This window comes from Mastomys coucha, chromosome X (assembly GCF_008632895.1).
Source record: "Mastomys coucha isolate ucsf_1 chromosome X, UCSF_Mcou_1, whole genome shotgun sequence".
Taxonomy (NCBI): Eukaryota; Metazoa; Chordata; class Mammalia; order Rodentia; family Muridae; genus Mastomys; species Mastomys coucha.
In genome coordinates, this window is record NC_045030.1 from 62,936,764 (window position 1) to 62,943,818 (window position 7,055).

Consider the following 7,055-nt stretch of genomic DNA (forward strand, 5'->3'; position numbering starts at 1 on the left):
TCTCTCTCGCTACTGAAGTGTAATGTAACCATTTGTTTGAATTTTCTACTTTGTCTTCTCAATAGTAATTGACTGTAGCTTGAAAATAAGAATCCTTCTCCCTATAAGTTGTTTTTTCAGGGTATTTAAAGCAGCAATAGAAAATAACCCAAAAGGTCTTATGCTATGGATACCATATACACTCTTACACACTAGTCAAGCCCATAGAAGAAGAGGGTCGTGGTTGGCATTACATGAAAATTGAGAATTGTTTTTAAACTCGTGTGATACTTCTGTAATACGAAGAGGATCACATTGTCTCTATAGTTACAATTTTGTTAAGAGGCTAGATTTTATGTTGGTTGCTCTAAACACAATAGATTATAAAATGTGCCTTTGATTTGTGGCTTGTTTGGTTTCTAAGCAGAAGCAAAGTAAAATCATGATGTACTGAGCTTATGTCAGTTCACTATGAAGGTTTATTTTAATTTTTGTAATGTGTTCTTTAAGATCAACAAGCAAAAATGTCATTGGTTATAATTAAAATGAGAGCAGTTCTGGAGATATTCTCCAGCCAAAAAATAATTACTTACATCCTTAACAGAATAAAGGTTCCTAGTGAAATAATAATGGCATCATATCAAACATACTAATGCTAATGCCTTTTAGTTACATAGTACCCTCCTTAGAAAGAGCTCCAATGGGGGGCATGTCAATGTGTACAACATTTCTCCTAAAGATACCTCCTGTACAGATAGGAAAGATGCCATAAGTGTCCTCCATTGGGGCAGTTTCATGTAGAAGAGGAAGTTTAGATAGTTTCTAAATCATTAAAAGTACATAGTGCCAAAGAACTCAGTGCTTCAAGATTTGCAGGTAGGAACTAGTATCCCAAATTATTTTTAACTTGTTTATTTGGTCTTCAACAAGCCATAGATTCTCAGGAATTTAAGAAGATGCCAAGGAAAGATGTGATAGATAAGAGTGTCATGAAGTAAAAGAATGAGAACTATAGATTGCTGTCTCAGTGAGTAGCTTTCTACCATGACTGCCCAACTAATAATCTGGTGAATAGCACAGACTTGCCTACGCCATCTCTCCAGATTCACAGAAAGGAAGCAACATGTGGCTGAAAGAGTTTATTTGGCTTATGCATCCCGAATACAGTCCTTCACAAAGAAAAGTAAAAAGAGGAACTTGGAGACAGGAACCAAAGCAGAGTCCATGGAGGGATGCTGCTTACTGAATTGTCCCTCTTGCCTTTCCCAGCCTGTTTTCTTATGCAACCTAAGACCACCTGCCCAAGAGTGGCATTACCTACAGTGAACAGCAAATATTAATCAAGACATAGACTTACCTATATGCCAATCTGATGGATGGATTTTCTCAATCGAGGTTCCTTCTTCCCAGATGACCCTAACATGCTGAATTGAATTTTAAAAGAGAAAAACAGCACACCATCTGCCAACTTTTGTCAATTGCAGAGAAGAAAAAAAAAAGAAAGTTATCCTTACCCAATTTCCCTATAAGACCTTTGTCAGTAAAACATAGGGGCTGAGAAATGTTGTAGACAGACAGAACAGAAGAGGTAGAAGGATTTTTAGTCTCTGCCTGTCACTTTAGATAAGAAGGAACTATAAGCAGAACCTACATTGAGCAACTGAACTCAAAGTCCATTTTTTTCAGCTTATCTTCCAGAGAAGAAAAAAACCTACCCTCTGGCCAATGACAATTAATAAGGATCTTGGTTATCCCCAAACTTCAGGACGATTGTTTTCTATAAATGAGTGATTACAAAATGTGGTTCATGATTTACCTACATATAACCTTAAAGAATACTTTATTAATCACACAACAATTGTTTGAATACAAGTGAATCTTAAAAGCATAATTTTGTTAGTGAAATGAATAATATTTATTTTTTAGGTACATATGTTTGAGAGTTTTGTCTACATGCTATTATGTATGCCATATGTATTCCTGATGTTCAAGGAGTGCAGAAGAGACATTCAATCATTGAACTACAGATAGTTATGAGCTGCCATGTGGGTGCTAGGAATAAAACCCCAGTCCTCTGAAAGAGTGGTGAACATTCTCTAAATAATCTCCTTATGGTGGTTTCTCAATATGTAAAATAAAATACTTTTGATCATGAAATTTCCAATAACATTTTTCATCAATATGTCTTGACAGTTTGAGAAACCACAAAGTAGAACAACAGGAGTCAGGCCTATAATCCAGGCACATAATTAGCTGAGAGGAGAGCATCACAAGATTGAGGTCAGCTTGTGCTACATAACAAGTTCTAGGACAATCTCAATTCCACGAGAGATCCAGTCTGAGAGAAAAAGAAAGACAGATAGACAAAGGCAGGCAGGCAAGCAGACAGACACTAAGAAATGAAAGGAAGAAGGAAGGAAGGAAAGAAAGAAGGAAGGAAGGAAAGAATGAAGGAAGGAAGGAAAGAAGGAAAGGAGGAAGAGGGGAGGGACTGGGAGAGAAGAGAGAGAGAACTTCACAGATCTTCACATTTACGAGAGTAAATACAGTTATATAGTTTGGTTACTGGGGGAACAAATTACCCATGGAAGGAGTTGCAGAGACAAACTATAGAGCAGAGACTGAAGGAAGGATAATCCAGAGACTGTTCCACCTGGGAATCCTTCCCTTATTCAATTATCAAACCCAGACACTATTGTAGATGTCAGCAAGTGCTGGCTGAAAAGAGCCTGATATAGCTGTCTCCTGAGAGGCTCTGACAGTACCCCACTAATATAGAAGTAGAGGCTCATAGCCATCCATTGGACTGAGTACAGGGTCCCCAATGAAGGAGCTAGAGAAAGGACCCAAGGAGCTGAAGGGTTTGCAGCCCCTAAGGACGACCAACAATATGAACTAAGTAGTACCCTCAGAGCTCCCAGGGACTAAACCACCAACCAAAGAGTACACATGGTGGGACTAATGGTTCCAGCAGCATGTGTATAGCAGAGGATAGCCAAGTAGGTCATCAATGGGAAGAAAGGCCCTTGGCCCTGTGAAGGTTCTATGCCCCAGTGTAGGGAAATGCCAAGGCCAGGAAGTGGGAGACAATGGGTCTGTGAGCAGGGGGAGAGGGGGAGGGAACAGGGTTTTTTTTGTTTTGTTTTGTTTTGTTTTGTTTTGTTTTGTTTCAGAGGGGAAATCAGGAAAGGAGATATCATTTGAAATGTAAATAAAAAATATCTAATAAATTATATTTCTAAAACTTTAGGAAAATCTTTTATATTGGTACATCATTGGTTGAACGACAAATATTTGGAATGAACAAAATCTCAAAAGAATAACAGAAGGAAATAATAGAACATATCAATAGTATGAAGATATATATTGAATTGAATGTCCCATTTATTTAACACTCTAAGGGATATGAATCTGCTTAGCATGTAGCTAAGAAAGTGGTTTTATAGGTAAGATGCAGAAAAGGCCCAGCTGGTTACTGGTTGTCTGAGATGCACCACGAATGTGTGTCACATCTGCAGAAACAAGAGCATGTTTAGGAGGAGCTGAGTCATCACGTTCTTTTGTAAGGACCTAATAATTTAAGTATTTACACTCTGCTGGATCACCATCCTTTTCATCCCTCTACAGTGTTAGCTCCTAAACTCTGCTCCAAAGCCAGCAATAACCATTGTGCTTATTCTAAAAACCCTACCTAGATTCCTGGAGCTTGAAATAGGTATCAACAGCAAAATGGAAGAAGGTACAAGTCCAGCAAATAGTTCCAGATGTGCGGGTCTAAAGAGCAAACTTGGGCTTAAACTGAAAAACTCAAATTTCAAATTGGATGACTTTCAGCAAAAGTGAAGATTTAGACGGTGTTCATTTCATTGAATAATTTTGTCATGGACCAAAGTGACTTCTTGGTTTGAAGAATAAATAGAGTTTTCTCATCTAAATGATGTCTAAAACTTTAATATTACAAAATTAACTGATGGTTATTAGTGGCATGTATCAAAGAATATTAATGAATTCCTAAAATCTTATCAGAATGTTCTTGGAAATGGCAATGTTGTTAACCTTTACTCAACTATTATTCAGCTTTAGGCTATAAAATATGTATTTAATAAATTGGTGATGAACTAAGTATACCCTGTTCATTAATTAGTTCAATAATAATGAGTGAACAAAAACACAATCTTTATTTGTTTCATTACCTATAATCTTTACAGGAGATAAAATATACTTTCATTATAATAATGTAATACCTACACATTTAAACAGTAATTTTATTGGTGAAGTACAATCACACCTTTCTCTGGTTTTCCACTATTTCTAGTGAACAACAATGAATACAATACCTCTTCCTACCTAACTCACAGTCAATCCTCTTGGAGTTTCTTTGATTAGTTCTTTTACTTAACTCTCATTAGCTTTCCAAAGACTGCATAATTAACCCCTTTCTCTTCTACATTTTTACTTTCTCCTGCTGTGAGTATCATCTACTCTAGTTCAACTATCCATATGCTAATGAGCCTCAAATGGCCTTATTTTCTGTAGTATACTTCCTTGACAATTATGTCAGCAAACCAGATTTTTAATCCTCATTACAGGTGAGAAAGCACATAAAAAGTGCTTTCCAACCATTTTCAGAATGGATGAATAAGTAAATGGATCTATGCTGTATAATGATAAGCTGTTATTGCAGATGCTTGCGCTATGTGACACACAGCAGTAATGTGTATAAAAGAGTTCAGAAGTACACAGATATAAAAATAAGAAAATTAGCCATGAGTTTTGGAAACAATCCAGGTTCCAAATGTGAATAATATCATTCAAAATGTTTCTACACCTTCATAAGCATATAGAAGAAATAGACTTGAAGATGTCTACAAACATTGGTTTACATGATTGAGACGTGAGTGTGAACAGAGAGCCCAAATGCCCTCTATTTTGGCAACTCAAATACACCATTTACAACCGGGGAGAAAGAGAGTGCTAATCCACATTGCTGCATCACTTAAAAACATATGATAGAAATGTTATAAACACTCGTATCATATTTAAACAGATGATGAAATAAAAATTTGTGATGCTGTATTCTGAACACATTTCCTGGGGTCTTTCCTATTGTCGATTTTGAATGTCTACATTTCCTCTTCAGACCATTCAGCAGTATATAAAAAACAGTCCAGTGATCATTAAGAGCAGAAATTAATTAGTACACATCTTAGAAGCTGAAGTCTGAGGTGTATGCATTCTCCATTTAATATACCTCTTTGGAGATCTATTGACATATATACATAAAGCAAATCTGTGTTCACCTTGCTTAGAGTGTTCGATAGCACATTTCCTACTTTGAGCAAATAACACTTTTATTTTTAAAAGGAGTCAACAAAGCAGAACAGAGCTGGAGATCTGAAGAGCACATTGACATCAGACTTGGAGATTCAGAGTTTGGAATTTGTGCAGCTGGTTTTTGGTCTTTCTTTGGTCCAGTTTTTCCTTAGTATGCTCCCTTATCTCCATTTTGGAGTGGTAATATAATTCCTATACCATTATACAATGGATGTATGTGGTCTGCCTTTGGATTTTGATTTTACAGAATATTATAGTTAAGAGATTGCATGAATCTCAGAAAAGACTTTGAACTTTCGACTTTCAAACATTGTTGAGACCATGAAAGACTATGGGGACTTCTGATGTTGGACTAAATCCGTTTTGCATTGTTATGGCTAAAAGCCTTTGGGGGGTCAGAGAGTGGAATGTGTTGGTTTGAATTGGTATGGCCTCCCATAGACTCATGTGTTTGAATGCTTGGCTCATATGGGCTGCCACTATTAAGTGTGGCCTTGTTGGAGTAGATATGACCTTGTTGGAGGAAGTGCATCACAGTGGGGGTGGGTTTTGAAGTCTCCTATGCTCAAGCTATGCTGAGTGTGACGCACAGTCTCTGCTACCTTCAGATCAGGATGTAGAACTCTCAGTTTCTTCTCCAGTACCATGTCTGCCTGGATGCTGCCATGCTTCCTGCTGTGGTGATAATGGACTGAACCTCTGAAACTGTAAGCCAGCCCCAATTAAATGTTTTCTTCATAAGAGTTGACTTGATCATGGTGTCTCTTCACAGCAGTGGAAACCTAACTAAGACAGCTGGCTTTTATCTAACTCTCCAAATCCTATAGTTCAGTTTAAGCTCATTTCTGGATAGTTGGGAAGCCTGTGATACCTAACAGCTCCCACAAAAATCACTGGCACCTCAAATGAAGACAACACTGAGAATGCAAGGTGGTGAGTCAATTTGGAAAATAGTTCAATAAAAGTATATGTGTTTGTGTGTGTGTGTGTGTGTGTGTGTGTGTATGTATGTATGTATTTCAATTACAATTATACTATATATTACAATTTCAAAAAAAATAAAAGGAATGATTTTCTTTTTATTTTTATGTGGTGTATCTGTATATAAACTTGAGTGTGGGTGTCTGCAGAGGTTCAGAGAGGGTTTCAGATGTTCTGGAATTGTACTTGTAGGGATTTGGATCCAATCAAGTCCTGTTACAAGAGCAACAAGTGGTTTAACTATTGACCATCTCTCTAGTTGCAATAACATGTTTTAAAAATCTCTATTTAGGACAGAGTGAGTCCAGGTGGAAGGTAGTTCAGTTGAGTTCAGGCAGTTCAGTGCAAGTTGGTGCAGCTCAGCTGAATGCAGTTGAGTGCAGTTGAGTTCCTGCAGTTCCTTTCAGTTCCATTCAGTTTCTGAAGACAATGCAGTTCAGTTTGTGGAAGTCAGCAGTAGCTTTTATAACCAGAGCAATTCAGTGAGAAGCGAAGAGAAGCCAGTTTGAATCAGTCACCTTGGAGAGGAGTTTTGAGACATAACTGCTGAGTTGAACAAGATATCCAGAGTTCAGAAAGAACTAGAAAGAGTGAGCTTATTCAGTAATAAGCCTCTGAGATGACAATTACATATGTTAAGACTTAGGCAAGAGATTTAGCAAGGGCAGGTAGCACTAGAGTTAACCAGATAGCGGGGGGCAAGTGTAAGAAAATAAGCAACACAAACCAAGGTCACTTGCCATCATCAGAACCCAATTCTC

At 37.4% G+C, this 7,055-nt stretch overlaps 1 protein-coding gene across 4 annotated transcripts in view; it reads right to left on the reverse strand.

The window, feature by feature from the left end:
- Fgf13 (fibroblast growth factor 13) overlaps positions 1-7,055 on the reverse strand; it is a 517,884-nt gene that overhangs the window by 320,579 nt on the left and 190,250 nt on the right. The gene's annotated exons all lie outside the window — the stretch shown is intronic.